Raw genomic sequence first — 22493 nt, 5'->3', positions numbered from 1 at the left:
AGCCAATGATAAGATGAATTAGGTAGTAGCGTTCAGTTGGAATGCAAATCTAAAAACACTGTGGCTCTCCAGGACTGGAGTTGTGCATCCCTGATACAAGACCTGACAGGACTACAGAATAGTCCATCGTCAGCACTACAAAGCTGTCATCGTAACATTTATGCATTTATTCGAAAATTATCTTCAAGCATTGACATTACTATCTACCTTTGTGAATACATTATGATGTGGTGAGCATAATCACGTTAGGATACATTTAATATTTTGGTCCAATATAATTTTTATTCTTTATTCTAGGAAGAAGTTAGCGGTTTGGAACACTCAATTGCAGGTAAAAAAACAAACAAACAAACCCCCCCCCCACTAAATAATGTACTTTTATGTATTAGTTGAATGTGGTGTGACAGATTTATTTACTGGTATATTGCAGAACAAAAAAGGAACCGCAAAACAAACTATGTGGAAGAGGCAAGTATTGCATTTCTTCAAAACACACATTTTAATCATTGTATCAAGACAACAATTATTCCATTCCTGAATAGTGCCAGCAGTGGATATTGATCTTTTAGTAATTTACCAGAAACATGAAATTTACATCTTTATTCTCATAATCATGGATATTTTCTTTTACGAACATTTCATTTATAGGTTGTGGATTGTGAAGACGTCCAATTTGGTAAGACACTTTGTACTACATTGAATATAGTGTGTGTGTGTCTAATATATATATGCATTTCTTTTGTCCAGACTTAATTGTTTTAATTTATTATTTCAGAAGATCTGACGTTTTCTGAAAGTCTCTGTGAGGTATGTTCAATGGTAGCAATATATTTGAAATTAAACATGATCTACTAATAAATACATCTTTTTTAAAAAAAATCTTATTAAAACTGAGCTTCATGTAATTTATCTTGCATATCTGCATTTCTGAATCTTCCTGTAATATCACATTATGATTTCAGTTTCATCCAGAAAGTTAATCTACTGCAATAGAGTTGTTTAAAAAAAATAAAATGTATGCTACTTCTTTGAAAGCAATAAGACTTGACTATAGAGTAGTCTGTGTGTTTGACTTTTTTGTTTCTAGATACCTTTCTCGTATTGTAACATTTAATTTGTCTTTATTAAACCACCAGATTGCTCCTGATCGACCAAAGGGAGCTGAAGCTGCTTCTGCAGTACCCAACCAGATGCTACAGCCTCAACCTTCCAGCAGTGCAACAGAACTGGATATTAATTCTCGTATGTACAGTAAATCTTCCAGAGATTTTAATTGTATGTATTGTAACATACATCAATTACTTAAACATTAAGTATAATCCATTACCTAAAGCAGGGGTGCCCAATCCTGGTCCTGGAGGGCCGATGCCCTCCTGGTTTTTGTTCAAACTGTACACTAAATTGATTAATTGGACCAATTAAGCTTCTAATAAGGGCACAGTTGCAACAAAAGCCAGGAGGGACATCGGCCCTCCAGGACCAGGATTGGGCACCCCTGACCTAAAGTATTCCTTTTACCTTTTATTGTTTTAGAAGCATAATTGGTGATCAGTTTAAGTAAGATATCTTGTAACTGCAAGCAAATTAACTTTGATCTGAGAAACCGTTCTTGATTTTTGTCTTTCAGTTTACATGCCTAGGCTTCCCTATGTAGGTGAAGAGCAAATTAAAGTCTATGAAGACTATGTGATTGGTAGTGGTAACTTTGGAACTGTGTACAGGGGATCCTACCAGGGGACAGTTGCTGCCATTAAAAAAATCCCCATTCAAGGATCTCTGAATGACATAACACATGAGATTCTCGTCTGCATGTGAGTATGGCCTCCTATTTCTTTTCTCATAAGGCTTTGTTTAATTATTTTTACCCTGCCTACAGGAGACTGTAGGATGTAGTATTAAGTTATTAGTATTAGTAAACAAAATAGCTCAAACCATTTAATGGATTTGATTTAAATTTGGTGGGATGGTTAGTGTGCTAGGGAACAACAGATTAATTTGTGGTGACGATATCTAATATTGTAGTAATGTCATAGAAACCACTTCCACATGTTAAATTAGGACAGCAGTGTGGAGTAGTGGTTAGGGCTTTGGGCTCTTGACTGGAGGGTTGTGGGTTCAATCCCCGGTGGAGGACACTGCTGCTGTACCCTTGAGCAAGGTACTTTACCTAGATTGCTCCAGTAAAAACCCAACTGTATAAATGGGTAATTGTATGTAGAAATAATGTGATATCTTATAACAATTGTAAGTCGCTCTGGATAAGGGCGTCTGCTAAGAAATAAATAATAATAATAAATTGTAGGGCAAATTAACTCTTCTGATGGCCCAGTATCTTAAAATTAGACCAAAGATCCAGACCGTTTCATTTTGTATACAGTACTGTGCAAAAGTTTTAGGCAGGTGTGAAAAAATGCTGTAAAGTAAGAATGCTTTCAAAAATAGACATGTTAATAGATTATATTTATCAATTAACTAAATGCAAAGTGAGTGAACAGAAGAAAAATCTAAATCAAATCCATATTTGGTGTGACCACCCTTTGCCTTCAAAACAGCATCAATTCTTCTAGGTACACTTGCGCACAGTCAGGGATTTTGTAGGCTTATAGTCAGGTGTATGAGTAAACAATTATACCAAACAGGTGCTAATGATCATCAATTCAATATGTAGGTTGAAACACAATCATTAACTGAAACAGAAACAGCTGTGTAGGAGGAATAAAACTGGGTGAGGAACAGCCAAACTCAGCTAACAAGGTGAGGTTGCTGAAGACAGTTTACTGTCAAAAGTCATACACCATGGCAAGACTGAGCACAGCAACAAGACACAAGGTAGTTATACTGCATCAGCAAGGTCTCTCCCAGGCAGAAATTTCAAGGCAGACAGGGGTTTCCAGATGTACTGTCCAAGCTCTTTTGAAGAAGCACAAAGAAACGGGCAACGTTGAGGACCGTAGACACAGTGGTCGGCCAAGGAAACTTACTGCAGCAGATGAAAGACACATCATGCTTACTTCCCTTCGCAATCGGAAGATGTCCAGCAGTGCCATCAGCTCAGAATTGGCAGAAAACAGTGGGACCCTGGTACACCCATCTACTGTCCGGAGAAGTCTGGTCAGAAGTGGCCTTCATGGAAGACTTGCGGCCAAAAAGCCATACCTCCGACGTGGAAACAAGGCCAAGCGACTCAACTATGCATGAAAACACAGGAACTGGGGTGCAGAAAAATGGCAGCAGGTGCTCTGGACTGATGAGTCAAAATTTGAAATATTTGGCTGTAGCAGAAGGCAGTTTGTTCGCCGAAGGGCTGGAGAGCGGTACACGAATGAGTGTCTGCAGGCAACAGTGAAGCATGGTGGAGGTTCCTTGCAAGTTTGGGGCTGCATTTCTGCAAATGGAGTTGGGGATTTGGTCAGAATTAATGGTCTCCTCAATGCTGAGAAGTACAGGCAGATACTTATCCATCATGCAATACCATCAGGGAGGCATCTGATTGGCCCCAAATTTATTCTGCAGCATGACAACGACCCCAACATACAGCGAAAGTCATTAAGAACTATCTTCAGCGTAAAGAAGAACAAGGAGTCCTGGAAGTGATGGTATGGCCCCCACAGAGCCCTGATCTCAACATCATCGAGTCTGCCTGGGATTACATGAAGAGAGAGAAGCAACTGAGGCTGCCTAAATCCACAGAAGAACTGTGGTTAGTTCTCCAAGATGTTTGGGCCAACCTACCTGCCGAGTTCCTTCAAAAACTGTGTGCAAATGTACCTAGAAGAATTGATGCTGTTTTGAAGGCAAAGGGTGGTCACACCAAATATTGATTTGATGTAGATTTTTCTTCTGTTCACTCACTTTGCATTTTGTTAATTGATAAATATAAACTATTAACATGTCTATTTTTGAAAGCATTCTTACTTTACAGCATTTTTTCACACCTGCCTAAAACTTTTGCACAGTACTGTATATGGACTCACCATGAAAGAATCACCACACAGGATATGATCCTAGAAACTTCAAGGTCATGCCAGAAATCAATGTGGCAGGCAAGGAGGTGGGGTCTGCATCTTATGATTCCTATTTTATTATTTTTTTTTTTTTTTACTCTGACAACATGCAAGTTCAACTTTTGTCTGGTGGGTTTAATTTTTCTCTTACAGAAGGCTTTCCCATCCTCACATAGCCAGGGTGATGGCTGTTTCTAAGACTGATAGAGCAATTCTCATTGCAAATGAATACATCCATGGAGCAAGTTTAGAGAAAGTGCTTCATGGAGATGATGCCAATTTCAAGGTATTTTATCATACAGTTCTCAGCAACCCTAATTTTTATCTGACACAATTTATATTAATTTAATCTTGAACTCCCTCTACATGTTATAGGTACTATACTATAATGCAAGAAAAGTATTCATGATGTTTTATTTTTCCCCTTCAGTTGAATGAAGAAGAGCAATGCTACATTGGACTGGAAGTAGCTCTTGCTGTTGAGTACATTCATTCAAAGAATATAATACATCAGGATATCAAACCAGCAAATATTCTGGCAAGTGTTCATTGATTTAATAGCAAATATTAAAAATGTATAATAAAACGTCAGTAGGCACTGTCAGTATCACATCTGCTGAAAAAAATAATAATGAGAGATGCGTCCCATTTTGAAATTTTGCCCTGGTAAAATTGTTACATATATAATTTGCCGACTACCATTTCATGGTGAGCACCATCTCAAAAGGCTGGACTACTAAAGTGTATTGATTCTGATCAGCATAAAAAGGTGCAATATATTCAATAAATAAACGGTATACGCCTTTAAAATATTGATTATGGTTCTCGCTAACTATTTATGTGCCTATTTATTTTTTGTATACATGTTTTACTTGTAAAGTTAGACTTAACACATCTTTGCACCTTTTAAATAATGTGCGTGTATTAACCCAGATTATCTAACAGTTCAGTAGTAATGTAACCTTAACTTCTGACATGCTGTACATATGTTTTGTAGGTAGAGCAACGTTCAAAGAAGGCACTTCTTACAGACTGGGGGCTTGCTAATGTTCGAGATTCGGTGTCTCTAAGACTTGGAAGCAGAACTGTTGCACAGGTAGCAGGTCCTCAGGGTGGAACAGCCCTGTACATGGCGCCTGAATGCATGATCAACTTCATGCAGCCAAGCGTGAAATCTGATGTGTGGTCTTTGGGTGCAACGTTCCTAGAGCTCTTTACTGGCTGTTATCCGTGGAATGTAAACAACTGCAGAGAGCTTAGTAGGCTGCTTTTGACAGAGGCCGTGCCCCATGGCCTATCTAGCCTTAACTCTCCCCAGAAAACAATTGTTTGCCCCTGTCTGAACTACAGTTCTGATCTTCGACCTCCTGTTTCTGAGGCTGTTCAAATCTTTAAGGGTTTAGACATCATCAATTTAGAGCAACGTTATGGTTTTAAGTGGTAATTTGATAACGGTCCCTTTACATTCTGCACTACCTATGAAAACAATGGTAACTTACTTTTAGTGGGTTTTTTTTGTTCATGCTCTCCACTACATAGTTCTTGTCAGAATGTTAACAATGAAGGTTAAAGTTGCAGGTGTGTTAACAGCTGTAGCAACGTGGGGAGTGATAACTCTGTTTTTTAAAAACCCTGATACTTTCTCTTTAATCTACAGGATAATGAAAAAAAAAGTTTTAAACATTAAGGATTCTTGAGTTGTTTAAGAAATTTGTGTTTTTTTGAATAAAACTTTTGCAAATAATTTGAACAGAATTTGAAATGCATATGGAATATTTAATCAAGCTGTATTTTGTTCTGGAAGTATTTACTTACATCCAACAAAATTGTAAAACGCGGAATACAAGTTATCTTATACAAAAATAAATGAATCTGTTGAACAAGGGAAATGACTTGTGATGTTTTCTTTATTTACTAGAAATAGTGGGAGCTCACAATCTCGGAGGACATTCATTTATACAGCTGCCGGTCTTACACAGTTGTCTTAAAGCACCTTTCAAAGTCAATACAGAGCGAAGAAGTTGTAGTTTGTGCAGTAGAGAAAAGTGAACCATTTATGAAACAAATGGTCTGTTCATGAACTTAATTTAAAAAAAAAAGTCAGGTATGAATGGCTTACATTGGCTGGACATAATGCTTAACATTAATTCCATCCCTCCAGGGCAAGTCTGTCATAGCATGCACATGCTTCAGAAAATGTTAATGGAGCTGGTCTATTTAAGTTTTCTACAGCCAACACTATTCTTGTGCTCAACAACATATAAGAAGCTGTGGCTTCTTCAACTGTTGAACGCCCACGGTAGTTTGCATGCTCAAGCACTGACTCACAAATCTGCCTAAATGCAGCATTCGCAACAGACAATGGCTCTTCTTCAGTGCATGTGAATCGATCAGCATACGTGAGAAGGTCATCATCAACAGAACACAGCATGTTTGTTGTGCCTAGAGAAAAAAAAAACAATGTGAATGGCATTTAATGGTAGTGTTCCTAATTTCCAAATAATAAAGTTAGTGGTAATCTGCAGTAAACACATAAACAATCACTTTCTAAGTAAATTGAAGCATTCTTGTTTCCTGCTTATGTTCAAATAACAATCTAGTTAATGACAATGCACTTGTTAGTTACCACTAAACAAATCAATAGCATTATATCATTTTTAAGACAGTTCTAACTTCAACCACAGATTGTTTCTTATTACAACCATAACAATTAATTCAATGTTAAATTATATTCTTTATTGTTTAAAACTACAACAATATTTACTACGGTATATACAATGCATCTAAAAAGTACCTGTGGGTGGTGCAATGTACAAGACCTCTGGTTTCCCGAAGGGACCTGCAGCATTATTCTGTTTCCTGATTTTGTGTCGGTTCCATTCCTTTTGTTCTACAGTCAGTTCATTTTGGATCAGAGAAAGGTAGGAAAACTGTAAGCAATGGCTGTTAAAGGTACTTATTAATAAAATATACACTTTAAAATGTTTTCACATACCATTACCTTTATATATATATATATATATATATATAAATAAATATATATAATGTCAATATCCCTAAATTGGTCATGGAAAGATCTAAAATTGCAAAAGCTGGTTGCTGTCACGATATATATATATTTTTTTTGTCAACGTTCAGTGTGAGGCATTTAAACATTACATTTGTAATTTTCAAAATAAGGCATGAATATTAAACAAAGAAAATACTTACATATGAATTGGATTTTGCAGATCAAGTATCTCAGACAGCACCATGGCCTATTTAAGAAAATAAAGTGCCATAAAACTTAATAATATTAATAGTAATAACAATAAATCTGATTTTGCATTTATGCAAAGACAGTTTCTTACTAAAAAAATGGGGATGGGGGATAGGACAGCTGGTAATGTATGACTAACGCATTAAAACAACTAGTAAAATAACAAAATATACTCTTACAAGTACCATGTATTAGGGCCCTTGAATAAAACATGGTATAATACATTATACAATTGAAATGTGTACCTCAAAATGGTTCTGCCATTTGTTTATCCAGGACTTTTTTAAGGCACAATTGAAGCACTCAGCCCTCTGTATGAAAAGGTTTAACATTATTAGGGCCGCCTCCATGTTATTGAACATGCCGACGGCATTGTAAAAGACAACCCTACATGCTGTGTATCTATAGAAAGACGAGGTTGGGGTCTTTCAAATGCCGCTCTCTAAGCTTTCCTGTGAGCGTGCCCTCAATACAGCTCTTTAAAATGCATAATTTGTTTACAATTTATACAGTTGGACAACCTGTACCTGTATTTGATCTAGTCAATAGTGAATATAAACTAAATTACAAATTATGACTTTGAAGCAACAACATGTTGCTAACAAAAACATTTCTATCTTAATTGTATTTTTTTCTATCTTCTTAATTGTATTTTCCCTTCTATTTGTAATTTTTTTTCTTAAATTTTTATTCTCAAAAAAAAAAAAAAACTTGCCTGATTATGAACAGACTTTCCAAATCGAAAGCTGTTTGCACCTGATAATGAATCTTCATGTCGGTATCTGAATGCCATCTGCATGAGTGCCACTGTGGTGTTCTCCTGCCCTCTGTCTGCTCTCATGAGCCTGGGGCAACCTTCAAAACAAGTTAAAGCATTTTAAAAGTTATATAAGAAAGGTATTGCTAAGAACTACAATGTTGGACATTTTTAACCCTTATGCTGTATGTTACACCTTTCAATATTTTTTTCCTTTAATCAAAATAATTTATATTTTTAACATGTTATTTTGGTGTTTGTTTCTTTTATCATACACTTTTTCATAATTAATGAAAGAACAGCCACACAAATAAGATTACATTTATCTGTGATCAGCAAATGAGCTTATTGTCTGTCTTTTATGAAGCTATTAGGCCTTAATGTAATACAAACCATTTAACACTGAAACTGCATCCAGAAAATATCTTGCAATAAAGTTCTGTTTACGGTTTGAGGTTCCTGCTTTAATCCAGATCAGATACCGAGAAAACCTATTTGTATAAAGAGTTAAAAAAACATAAGTTACATAAAGATAGATTGATAGATTATAGATAGATGCATGGATGGATACATACAAAAGATTTTTATCAAAGATTTAAAAAATATAAGTGGTTACATTAATGTTTAAATAAAGGTAGAGATAGAAAATCATATAGAGACAACAAAATGAAAAAAGTTATTTTACAGCATGTGTTTTAAAGCTGATTTTGTTGTACTCATTGTCAAAGCACTTCTGTCTTTGATCTACATGTATATTTATTATTTTCACATACCCATCAATGCAAATGTGAATCCAAATTCCATAAAACCTTAGTTTATCATTTCCTGCAAATGAATACAAAAAAAATTGATTCAATGTTCTTTTAGCTTCTTTGTTATATACCCTACTTATAATATGATACTTAGTACTTACCATCTATATGCCAGCTGTCATTGGGTCCGTGACTAAAGTAATTCCTCCTTTCTATTCTTTTTCTCCCTGCACGACGTCTCACAAGACCGCTACCATCCAGCTCTCTCATGAATTCATGGACATCATCTCTATAAAAATAAGGTTATTTATATACATTATACAGTGCCCTAACTAAATATTAGAGACTACGACATATTAGAGAATACCCCTAACAGCTGTAATTGCAGCTGGAGGTAGTCCTACCCGCTATTACGGGTATTCTCTAATATTTCGTACCATCAAATATTTTGTTAGGGCAATGTATGTACATATATGGCGCGCATATATGTATGTGTATATATGTGTGTCTGTGTGTGTTTCATAATGTTTGCTTCATTCTTCATTAATTATATCTAAAGCAAAGAAATCAAACTCTTTTGAGACATAATTGAATAAGTACCATTATGTGTAAAAAAAACAAACTAAGAAAAATACCTTATGAAACAAAGGTGTCAAAAGGAAAAATAACAAAAAGATCCCAACGTAAGTATTTATCAGGGAGCTATCTATTAATGTACAGAAAATGATAAATACCTGTAGCAAGGCCGGAGACCCATTCCGTCCCTTATTCTCCTGTGCATTGCTCGAATACCTTTGGCTGGTGACCAATGTTTAAGTTCATTCTGGAATATAGAGTGAAATTACATTATATGTCATCATCATCATCTTCAGCCTTTTTCAATCCACTGCTGGATGAAGGCCTCCCCAAGATTCACATTATATATATATATATATATATACACACACACACATACAATTAAAATAATTTGTTTGGTAAATCACAGTTTAAAGGTTGTTTTTATTACAAAGGGATAGCTAGGAAATCTATTGAATACCTCTATAGCCTGACGTATTGCATGCAGTGGTCTGTGATCACTTCTTCGCCTCAATCCCAGTGCTTTAAGAATTCTTCTCAGATGCCTTTCACTTAAAACAGTAAACATAACTTAAGGTTGGCATTAATTACATAGGTGAAACAGAAGAAGATTGTAACTGACATATTAACCTTAGGGGGAGTGTTGAAATATTAAAGATTACATTTTATTATTTTTTTTGTTGAAGGTGAATGATTATTGATTAGTGGTAGGTGAAAGTTTGCACTGTAGTATTAACTGTATTTACTTAAAACAAACATACTGTATTTTCACTAACCTGTTATATCAAAATGAGATGGTAAACTGTATATAAATAAACGTGTGTTGATACAAATCATATGACCGATCACAAACTTAAGTGTTAATCTTAGTTTGTAGTATAAATGTCCTTTCAAAAACCTTGTTGATAACTCAAATATATAAAAGAGTTAATTAATATATTATGCACAAAAGTAAGATGAGAAATATAAATAACTTACGACATTTTGTGACCACGGGCTTCAAGCATTCTCACGATCTCTTTTTGGGTGTACCCATCATTAAAGAGTTTCAGGATTAGTTGAAATGAAGTACGGTGATAGTGAAGATTGCCGTAATTTAAATAAATCGAATACACTTTATTTTATGAGGTTAATGTAAATGTAATTTTGAATTATTCGAAAATAACATAATTGCAACCAAATCTAATGTTTTTATTGTATTTTATTATATTACTTTATATGTAGCTAGCTACTATCAATTCAGTAATTCGGACATTCAATTATCTTTAGCTTACTTATTAACACATTATTTTCACGAATATTTACATTAACACATAAACAACTTTTAAAATTAAAATAAAGCAAATAAAACGGTAAGTGTGCATGTTACTTAGAAAAATATGAGTTATTGGTGTATGTTTTCATTTAAAGGATACGGTTCTGGTTTTCCATCGTCTGATTTTCAACACTGCAAAACACCAGCAACCTATATTATAAAAGTAATTAAAAAATGTGAAAAAATATACGTAGTTTCTTTAACGTATTTTCAAATTAACGTACAACACATTGAACTGCACTAACTCACGCTGTCCTATTAAGGTACGTTTGTGTACGTATATTAATATAGGCCTATTTAATTTGTGTATTTTTTATTTATTTTTTTTAAATTGTTCTAGTACTCACCGGTCTCTCGAGCAAGTAAAACTGCACTGCTAAACTTCTGTCCAGCTATTCCAGTAACCGTAAAAAGGGGGAGGGGATAGTATGTCTTGAAGTGGTCTGACGATTGACTCGAGGAGGGGTGAGGATTGACTCGAGGAGGGGTGAGGATTGACTCGAGGAGGTCTGACGATTAACTCGAGGAGGGGTGACGATTGACTCGAGGAGGTCTGACGATTGACTCGAGGAGGGGTGAGGTCTGATGTCTGACGATTGACTCGAGGAGGGGTGAGGATTGACTCGAGGAGGTCTGACGATTAACTCAAGGAGGTCTGACGATTGACTCGAGGAGGGGAGACGATTGACTCGAGGAGGTCTGACGATTGACTCGAGGAGGGGTGACGATTGACTCGAGGAGGTCTGACGATTGACTCGAGGAGGGGTGAGGTCTGATGTCTGACGATTGACTCGAGGAGGGATGAGGATTGACTCGAGGAGGGGTGAGGATTGACTTGAGGAGGGGTAAGGTCTGAGGATGTCCTAAAATGGACTCCGTACGCCAAGGATGGCAACATAGTCACGGAAAATATTTAAAAAGACAACAGTGGTCTCCAAATGTATTTAAAATACAAACATAAAATAGGTTGCCAGAAATATATTATCAATAGAAATTAGTAAATACTATTTTGCAAATAGTGTTTTTTTTTTAATACTTGACACCATCTACCGGCTGTAGCATACACCAATTTTTTATTTATTTATTCATAAGAATTAACTGAAAGATTCAGTATTGCCTCAATTATCAAGCCTGTTAGTAACTGCAGTTTGCATAAATTAAATATTGCATAAATTAAATATTACCAGTATTGCGGAAAAAGTAAATCCGAACACACACACAAGTAGGGCTTGAAGTTTTCAGGTTTTATTTTTAATCAGGTGAAGTCCCTTTAAACAAATTGAGCTGATTCTGTTTTATAATTAAACTCAGAAAAAGCTATTAATTACAAAACAATCTTTGTTTTTACCTTCATATCTTGCCTGAGCCTAATTCTGGTCCTCTTAATTTTATTTCAAACAGAGCTGACAAATTACGTAATTTGTTCATTCCCGATCCTACTTTTAACTCGCATTTCATTTTTGCAGTCGCCTAATTTAACGCTGTGTTTTGTTTATTTATTATTATTATTATTATTATTATTATTATTATTTATTTATTTATTTATTTATTTATTTATTTATTTATTTCTTAGCAGCCGCCCTTATCCAGGGCGACTTACAGTCGTAAACAAAAATACATTTCAAGGATCACAGTAGAAGTAATAATACGGTTAAGAGCAAGATAAATACAATGACTTTGGTTCTAGCAAGTACAAGTACGATTCAAGAAAAATACGATTTTCCCCACTAGTTTAACAGAGATGTCCTGAAAGATTTTTTGAAGCATAAAAATGAATACCTAGTGCGGAGTGTACAGTGATAGCAACTCCTTCGGGTGCCTGCTCTGAGTATTTCGCCAAACATACCACAAAGCATTTTGGGATATTGGAGGATACACAAAACATGTAATTTTTTTATTACAGCGTCCACACTTCTGATAAACCGCACTACCTGATGCGATCTAATTAGAACCGGACTCGAGACTACCTCCTGAGGTGGTCTCGAGTACGATATTAAATGCTGCGTAGTGTGGACGCAAACCGTATTTAGCACTTTTAAGCCGGCTTAAACTCAACTAATACTGTTTAAAGGCATAGTGTGGACAGGGCCTTTGTTTTACATTCAATGGAGTTCATATTAGAGTGAAGCTATGGTCGCATTGCTGAGTAAGGAGTAACCATAAAACAAGGCACATGCTAATAGTATGTAGTTTTTAAATCAATACAACTGTAGCAGCACCATAAGATAACAAATTGTTGTGCTGTGAGTTGAATCTTAATGGAAACATTTAATAAAAAATTACATTTAACCAATCTCGGACATAACATGTAAAAAGGAATATCAGAGTGTCCCCTTATATTTATAGAAATTGACTTGGAAAGCATCTTCACTGTTACCATGAAGAATACGTAACATGAAAATGATGACTGTCATAAGAATGCAAAGCATGGCGCTTCTTAAATAATCTGTCAAAGACGTCTGACAAGGCAAGCTGTGGCTTTCAATTTAATATATTAAAAAATAAAGTAACAACCACTTTTCTAGGGTGAGCTCAAGCAAACCAACCTTTGCTAAACCCTTTGAAGGACCGAGTGTTTTTCAGTGGGATGCTCCCCCCATGACCAGACATTTTTTGGCTGTATTTGACTCTCTTCCAATAAAAACAAAATGCACTAAAAAATGTGTTACAGTGGCATCTTGGACTTGGTGTCCTTGTTTTCAGAACATTTTGGGGAACGTTATAACGTACTTCAGAAACCATAAAGCTTCTCTCTTTTTTTCAACACTATATTTTGTATTTAGTTTAATTTCTTGAAATAAAAAACGTTAAGCATTTTCTGATTATTATCTATTTCGCTTAGTGTTTTCAAAGAGATACATGTATAACAACGTGTTATTCTATTACTTGACGGACCTTATACAATACTTCTTGAATGTTTTGTTGAAAAATATTGCTGCGGGACACAAGGTAAAAAATAACTAGCCATTGATAGGTTGCATTTCTGAAACTGCAGCTCGGCACCGTTGGTTGTGCTTGGCAGAAAAGGGCATAGCTGGAATAGGCTAGTGAGTTGGGGGTATAGCTCAGTGGTAGAGCATTTGACTGCAGATCAAGAGGTCCCCGGTTCAAATCCGAGTGCCCCCTTTTTTTCTAAATTAAAATACAAAATGCACATTAACATTTTTTATTTCAGCTAGAAGCAAAAAATAGTGTTTCAAAGACAGCAACAAGGTACAGACAGAGTTTGAAGACGTGATCCTCAATTTACGGGACCAAACACCTTACCACTTGGCCACCGCACCCTTTACAACTGGAGAAATTAGAAGCTTGGCCTCTCTTGAGAAGGCCGCCTGGGAAGGCAATCTGGCTGGCCAGTTTAATATAAAAAAGAGTTCCTGTTGGAGCTCAAACCACAAACCTTTTGGTTAACAGTGAACGCCAAGGATGGCAACATAGTCACGGAAAATATTTAAAAAGACAACAGTGGTCTCCAAATGTATTTAAAATACAAACATAAAATAGGTTGCCAGAAATATATTATCAATAGAAATTAGTAAATACTATTTTGCAAATAGTATTTTTTTTTTAATACTTGACACCATCTACCGGCTGTAGCATACACCAATTTTTTATTTATTTTTTCATAAGAATTAACTGAAAGATTCAGTATTGCCTCAATTATCAAGCCTGTCAGTAACTGCAGTTTGCATAAATTAAATATTGCATAAATTAAATATTACCAGTATTGCGGAAAAAGTAAATCCGAACACACACACAAGTAGGGCTTGAAGTTTTCAGGTTTTATTTTTAATCAGGTGAAGTCCCTTTAAACAAATTGAGCTGATTCTGTTTTATAATTAAACTCAGAAAAAGCTGTTAATTACAAAACAATCTTTGTTTTTACCTTCATATCTTGCCTGAGCCTAATTCTGGTCCTCTTAATTTTATTAAAAACAGAGCTGACAAAATACGTAATTTGTTCATTCCCGATCCTACTTTTAACTCGCATTTCATTTTTGCAGTCGCCTAATTTAACGCTGTGTTTTTGTTTATTTATTTATTATTATTATTATTATTATTATTATTATTATTAATTATTTATTTATTTATTTATTTATTTATTTATTTATTTATTTATTTCTTAGCAGCCGCCCTTATCCTGGGCGACTTACAGTCGTAAACAAAAATACATTTCAAGGATCACAGTACAAGTAATAATACGGTTAAGAGCAAGATAAATACAATGACTTTGGTTCTAGCAAGTACAAGTACGATTCAAGAAAAATACGATTTTCCCCACTAGTTTAACAGAGATGTCCTGAAAGATTTTTTGAAGCATAAAAATGAATACCTAGTGCGGAGTGTACAGTGATAGCAACTCCTTCAGGCGCCTGCTCTGAGTATTTCGCCAAACATACCACAAAGCATTTTGGGATATTGGAGGATACACAAAACATGTAGTTTGGTATTACAGCGTCCACACTTCTGATAAACCGCACTACCTGATGCGATCTAATTAGAACCGGACTCGAGACTACCTCCTGAGGTGGTCTCGAGTACGGTATTAAATGCTGCGTAGTGTGGACGCAAACCGTATTTAGCACTTTTAAGCCGGCTTAAACGCAACTAATACTGTTTAAAGGCATAGTGTGGACAGGGCCTTTGTTTTACATTCAATGGAGTTCATATTAGAGTGAAGCTATGGTCGCATTGCTGAGTAAGGAGTAACCATAAAACAAGGCACATGCTAATAGTATGTAGTTTTTAAATCAATACAACTGTAGCAGCACCATAAGATAACAAATTGTTGTGCTGTGAGTTGAATCTTAATGGAAACATTTAATAAAAAATTACATTTAACCAATCTCGGACATAACATGTAAAAAGGAATATCAGAGTGTCCCCTTATATTTATAGAAATTGACTTGGAAAGCATCTTCCCTGTTACCATGAAGAATACGTAACATGAAAATGATGACTGTCATAAGAATGCAAAGCATGGCGCTTCTTAAATAATCTGTCAAAGACGTCTGACAAGGCAAGCTGTGGCTTTCAATTTAATATATTAAAAAATAAAGTAACAACCACTTTTCTAGGGTGAGCTCAAGCAAACCAACCTTTGCTAAACCCTTTGAAGGACCGAGTGTTTTTCAGTGGGATGCTCCCCCCATGACCAGACATTTTTTGGCTGTATTTGACTCTCTTCCAATAAAAACAAAATGCACTAAAAAATGTGTTACAGTGGCATCTTGGACTTGGTGTCCTTGTTTTCAGAACATTTTGGGGAACGTTATAACGTACTTCAGAAACCATAAAGCTTCTCTCTTTTTTTCAACACTATATTTTGTATTTAGTTTAATTTCTTGAAATAAAAAACGTTAAGCATTTTCTGATTATTATCTATTTCGCTTAGTGTTTTCAAAGAGATACATGTATAACAACGTGTTATTCTATTACTTGACGGACCTTATACAATACTTCTTGAATGTTTTGTTGAAAAATATTGCTGCGGGACACAAGGTAAAAAATAACTAGCCATTGATAGGTTGCATTTCTGAAACTGCAGCTCGGCACCGTTGGTTGTGCTTGGCAGAAAAGGGCATAGCTGGAATAGGCTAGTGAGTTGGGGGTATAGCTCAGTGGTAGAGCATTTGACTGCAGATCAAGAGGTCCCCGGTTCAAATCCGAGTGCCCCCTTTTTTTCTAAATTAAAATACAAAATGCACGTTAACATTTTTTATTTCAGCTAGAAGCAAAAAATAGTGTTTCAAAGACAGCAACAAGGTACAGACAGGGTTTGAAGACGTGATCCTCAATTTACGGGACCAAACACCTTACCACTTGGCCACCGCACCCTTTACAACTGGAGAAATTAGAAGCTTGGCCTCTCTTGGAAGGCCGCCTGGGAAGGCAATCTGGCTGGCCAGTTTAATATAAAAAAGAGTTCCTGTTGGAGCTCAAACCACAAACCTTTTGGTTAACAGTGAACGCCAAGGATGGCAACATAGTCACGGAAAATATTTAAAAAGACAACAGTGGTCTCCAAATGTATTTAAAAGACAAACATAAAATAGGTTGCCAGAAATATATTATCAATAGAAATTAGTAAATACTATTTTGCAAATAGTATTTTTTTTTTAATACTTGACACCATCTACCGGCTGTAGCATACACCAATTTTTTATTTATTTTTTCATAAGAATTAACTGAAAGATTCAGTATTGCCTCAATTATCAAGCCTGTCAGTAACTGCAGTTTGCATAAATTAAATATTGCATAAATTAAATATTACCAGTATTGCGGAAAAAGTAAATCCGAACACACACACAAGTAGGGCTTGAAGTTTTCAGGTTTTATTTTTAATCAGGTGAAGTCCCTTTAAACAAATTGAGCTGATTCTGTTTTATAATTAAACTCAGAAAAAGCTGTTAATTACAAAACAATCTTTGTTTTTACCTTCATATCTTGCCTGAGCCTAATTCTGGTCCTCTTAATTTTATTTCAAACAGAGCTGACAAAATACGTAATTTGTTCATTCCCGATCCTACTTTTAACTCGCATTTCATTTTTGCAGTCGCCTAATTTAACGCTGTGTTTTTGTTTATTTATTTATTATTATTATTATTATTATTATTATTATTATTATTATTATTATTTATTTATTTATTTATTTATTTATTTATTTATTTATTTCTTAGCAGCCGCCCTTATCCTGGGCGACTTACAGTCGTAAACAAAAATACATTTCAAGGATCACAGTACATGTAATAATACGGTTAAGAGCAAGATAAATACAATGACTTTGGTTCTAGCAAGTACAAGTACGATTCAAGAAAAATACGATTTTCCCCACTAGTTTAACAGAGATGTCCTGAAAGATTTTTTGAAGCATAAAAATGAATACCTAGTGCGGAGTGTACAGTGATAGCAACTCCTTCGGGCGCCTGCTCTGAGTATTTCGCCAAACATACCACAAAGCATTTTGGGATATTGGAGGATACACAAAACATGTAGTTTGGTATTACAGCGTCCACACTTCTGATAAACCGCACTACCTGATGCGATCTAATTAGAACCGGACTCGAGACTACCTCCTGAGGTGGTCTCGAGTACGGTATTAAATGCTGCGTAGTGTGGACGCAAACCGTATTTAGCACTTTTAAGCCGGCTTAAACGCAACTAATACGGTTTAAAGGCATAGTGTGGACAGGGCCTTTGTTTTACATTCAATGGAGTTCATATTAGAGTGAAGCTATGGTCGCATTGCTGAGTAAGGAGTAACCATAAAACAAGGCACATGCTAATAGTATGTAGTTTTTAAATCAATACAACTGTAGCAGCACCATAAGATAACAAATTGTTGTGCTGTGAGTTGAATCTTAATGGAAACATTTAATAAAAAATTACATTTAACCAATCTCGGACATAACATGTAAAAAGGAATATCAGAGTGTCCCCTTATATTTATAGAAATTGACTTGGAAAGCATCTTCACTGTTACCATGAAGAATACTTAACATGAAAATGATGACTGTCATAAGAATGCAAAGCATGGCGCTTCTTAAATAATCTGTCAAAGACGTCTGACAAGGCAAGCTGTGGCTTTCAATTTAATATATTAAAAAATAAAGTAACAACCACTTTTCTAGGGTGAGCTCAAGCAAACCAACCTTTGCTAAACCCTTTGAAGGACCGAGTGTTTTTCAGTGGGATGCTCCCCCCATGACCAGACATTTTTTGGCTGTATTTGACTCTCTTCCAATAAAAACAAAATGCACTAAAAAATGTGTTACAGTGGCATCTTGGACTTGGTGTCCTTGTTTTCAGAACATTTTGGGGAACGTTATAACGTACTTCAGAAACCATAAAGCTTCTCTCTTTTTTTCAACACTATATTTTGTATTTAGTTTAATTTCTTGAAATAAAAAACGTTAAGCATTTTCTGATTATTATCTATTTCGCTTAGTGTTTTCAAAGAGATACATGTATAACAACGTGTTATTCTATTACTTGACGGACCTTATACAATACTTCTTGAAAGTTTTGTTGAAAAATATTGCTGCGGGACACAAGGTAAAAAATAACTAGCCATTGATAGGTTGCATTTCTGAAACTGCAGCTCGGCACCGTTGGTTGTGCTTGGCAGAAAAGGGCATAGCTGGAATAGGCTAGTGAGTTGGGGGTATAGCTCAGTGGTAGAGCATTTGACTGCAGATCAAGAGGTTTTCCGGTTCAAATCCGAGTGCCCCCTTTTTTTCTAAATTAAAATGCACGTTAACATTTTTTATTTCAGCTAGAAGCAAAAAATAGTGTTTCAAGGACAGCAACAAGGTACAGACAGGGTTTGAAGACGTGATCCTCAATTTACGGGACCAAACACCTTACCACTTGGCCACCGCACCCTTTACAACTGGAGAAATTAGAAGCTTGGCCTCTCTTGAGAAGGCCGCCTGGGAAGGCAATCTGGCTGGCCAGTTTAATATAAAAAAGAGTTCCTGTTTGAGCTCAAACCACAAACCTTTCGGTTAACAGTGAACGCCAAGGATGGCAACATAGTCACGGAAAATATTTAAAAAGACAACAGTGGTCTCCAAATGTATTTAAAATACAAACATAAAATAGGTTGCCAGAAATATATTATCAATAGAAATTAGTAAATACTATTTTGCAAATAGTATTTTTTTTTTAATACTTGACACCATCTACCGGCTGTAGCATACACCAATTTTTTATTTATTTTTTCATAAGAATTAACTGAAAGATTCAGTATTGCCTCAATTATCAAGCCTGTCAGTAACTGCAGTTTGCATAAATTAAATATTGCATAAATTAAATATTACCAGTATTGCGGAAAAAGTAAATCCGAACACACACACAAGTAGGGCTTGAAGTTTTCAGGTTTTATTTTTAATCAGGTGAAGTCCCTTTAAACAAATTGAGCTGATTCTGTTTTATAATTAAACTCAGAAAAAGCTGTTAATTACAAAACAATCTTTGTTTTTACCTTCATATCTTGCCTGAGCCTAATTCTGGTCCTCTTAATTTTATTTCAAACAGAGCTGACAAAATACGTAATTTGTTCATTCCCAATCCTACTTTTAACTCGCATTTCATTTTTGCAGTCGCCTAATTTAACGCTGTGTTTTTGTTTATTTATTTATTATTATTATTATTATTATTATTATTATTATTATTATTATTATTATTATTATTATTAATTAATTATTTATTTATTTATTTATTTATTTATTTATTTCTTAGCAGCCGCCCTTATCCTGGGCGACTTACAGTCGTAAACAAAAATACATTTCAAGGATCACAGTACAAGTAATAATACGGTTAAGAGCAAGATAAATACAATGACTTTGGTTCTAGCAAGTACAAGTACGATTCAAGAAAAATACGATTTTCCCCACTAGTTTAACAGAGATGTCCTGAAAGATTTTTTGAAGCATAAAAATGAATACCTAGTGCGGAGTGTTCCGTGATAGCAACTCCTTCAGGCGCCTGCTCTGAGTATTTCGCCAAACATACCACAAAGCATTTTGGGATATTGGAGGATACACAAAACATGTAGTTTGGTATTACAGCGTCCACACTTCTGATAAACCGCACTACCTGATGCGATCTAATTAGAACCGGACTCGAGACTACCTCCTGAGGTGGTCTCGAGTACGGTATTAAATGCTGCGTAGTGTGGACGCAAACCGTATTTAGCACTTTTAAGCCGGCTTAAACGCAACTAATACTGTTTAAAGGCATAGTGTGGACAGGGCCTTTGTTTTACATTCAATGGAGTTCATATTAGAGTGAAGCTATGGTCGCATTGCTGAGTAAGGAGTAACCATAAAACAAGGCACATGCTAATAGTATGTAGTTTTTAAATCAATACAACTGTAGCAGCACCATAAGATAACAAATTGTTGTGCTGTGAGTTGAATCTTAATGGAAACATTTAATAAAAAATTACATTTAACCAATCTCGGACATAACATGTAAAAAGGAATATCAGAGTGTCCCCTTATATTTATAGAAATTGACTTGGAAAGCATCTTCACTGTTACCATGAAGAATACGTAACATGAAAATGATGACTGTCATAAGAATGCAAAGCATGGCGCTTCTTAAATAATCTGTCAAAGACGTCTGACAAGGCAAGCTGTGGCTTTCAATTTAATATATTAAAAAATAAAGTAACAACCACTTTTCTAGGGTGAGCTCAAGCAAACCAACCTTTGCTAAACCCTTTGAAGGACCGAGTGTTTTTCAGTGGGATGCTCCCCCCATGACCAGACATTTTTTGGCTGTATTTGACTCTCTTCCAATAAAAACAAAATGCACTAAAAAATGTGTTACAGTGGCATCTTGGACTTGGTGTCCTTGTTTTCAGAACATTTTGGGGAACGTTATAACGTACTTCAGAAACCATAAAGCTTCTCTCTTTTTTCAACACTATATTTTGTATTTAGTTTAATTTCTTGAAATAAAAAACGTTAAGCATTTTCTGATTATTATCTATTTCGCTTAGTGTTTTCAAAGAGATACATGTATAACAACGTGTTATTCTATTACTTGACGGACCTTATACAATACTTCTTGAAAGTTTTGTTGAAAAATATTGCTGCGGGACACAAGGTAAAAAATAACTAGCCATTGATAGGTTGCATTTCTGAAACTGCAGCTCGGCACCGTTGGTTGTGCTTGGCAGAAAAGGGCATAGCTGGAATAGGCTAGTGAGTTGGGGGTATAGCTCAGTGGTAGAGCATTTGACTGCAGATCAAGAGGTCCCCGATTCAAATCCGAGTGCCCCCTTTTTTTCTAAATTAAAATGCACGTTAACATTTTTTATTTCAGCTAGAAGCAAAAAATAGTGTTTCAAAGACAGCAACAAGGTACAGACAGGGTTTGAAGACGTGATCCTCAATTTACGGGACCAAACACCTTACCACTTGGCCACCGCACCCTTTACAACTGGAGAAATTAGAAGCTTGGCCTCTCTTGAGAAGGCCGCCTGGGAAGGCAATCTGGCTGGCCAGTTTAATATAAAAAAGAGTTCCTGTTTGAGCTCAAACCACAAACCTTTCGGTTAACAGTGAACGCCAAGGATGGCAACATAGTCACGGAAAATATTTAAAAAGACAACAGTGGTCTCCAAATGTATTTAAAATACAAACATAAAATAGGTTGCCAGAAATATATTATCAATAGAAATTAGTAAATACTATTTTGCAAATAGTATTTTTTTTTTAATACTTGACACCATCTACCGGCTGTAGCATACACCAATTTTTTATTTATTTTTTCATAAGAATTAACTGAAAGATTCAGTATTGCCTCAATTATCAAGCCTGTCAGTAACTGCAGTTTGCATAAATTAAATATTGCATAAATTAAATATTACCAGTATTGCGGAAAAAGTAAATCCGAACACACACACAAGTAGGGCTTGAAGTTTTCAGGTTTTATTTTTAATCAGGTGAAGTCCCTTTAAACAAATTGAGCTGATTCTGTTTTATAATTAAACTCAGAAAAAGCTGTTAATTACAAAACAATCTTTGTTTTTACCTTCATATCTTGCCTGAGCCTAATTCTGGTCCTCTTAATTTTATTTCAAACAGAGCTGACAAAATACGTAATTTGTTCATTCCCGATCCTACTTTTAACTCGCATTTCATTTTTGCAGTCACCTAATTTAACGCTGTGTTTTTGTTTATTTCTTTATTATTATTATTATTATTATTATTATTATTATTATTATTATTATTATTATTATTATTATTAATTATTTATTTATTTATTTATTTATTTATTTATTTATTTATTTCTTAGCAGCCGCCCTTATCCTGGG

At 35.2% G+C, this 22493-nt stretch overlaps 1 long non-coding RNA gene and 4 other non-coding genes across 5 annotated transcripts; all 5 read left to right on the top strand.

The window, feature by feature from the left end:
• Nucleotides 1-583: 583 nt before the first annotated feature.
• On the top strand, nucleotides 584-4543 carry LOC117421710 (uncharacterized). Its single transcript, XR_004547567.3, has 5 exons — nucleotides 584-676; nucleotides 776-807; nucleotides 1137-1242; nucleotides 1628-1811; nucleotides 4435-4543. It is a non-coding gene; the product is annotated as an uncharacterized LOC117421710 (long non-coding RNA).
• Nucleotides 4544-13717: 9174 nt separating this feature from the next.
• On the top strand, nucleotides 13718-13789 carry trnac-gca (transfer RNA cysteine (anticodon GCA)). Its single transcript has one exon. It is a non-coding gene; the product is annotated as a tRNA-Cys (tRNA).
• Nucleotides 13790-16270: 2481 nt separating this feature from the next.
• On the top strand, nucleotides 16271-16342 carry trnac-gca (transfer RNA cysteine (anticodon GCA)). Its single transcript has one exon. It is a non-coding gene; the product is annotated as a tRNA-Cys (tRNA).
• A 2481-nt stretch (nucleotides 16343-18823) lies between these two features.
• On the top strand, nucleotides 18824-18896 carry trnac-gca (transfer RNA cysteine (anticodon GCA)). Its single transcript has one exon. It is a non-coding gene; the product is annotated as a tRNA-Cys (tRNA).
• A 2489-nt stretch (nucleotides 18897-21385) lies between these two features.
• trnac-gca (transfer RNA cysteine (anticodon GCA)) lies at nucleotides 21386-21457 on the top strand. Its single transcript has one exon. It is a non-coding gene; the product is annotated as a tRNA-Cys (tRNA).
• The last annotated feature ends 1036 nt before the right edge of the window (nucleotides 21458-22493 follow it).

This window comes from Acipenser ruthenus, chromosome 23 (genome assembly GCF_902713425.1).
Source record: "Acipenser ruthenus chromosome 23, fAciRut3.2 maternal haplotype, whole genome shotgun sequence".
NCBI lineage: Eukaryota > Metazoa > Chordata > Actinopteri > Acipenseriformes > Acipenseridae > Acipenser > Acipenser ruthenus.
Note: the sequence above shows the minus strand (reverse complement) of the source record. Positions and strands in the feature narration are given on the sequence as shown.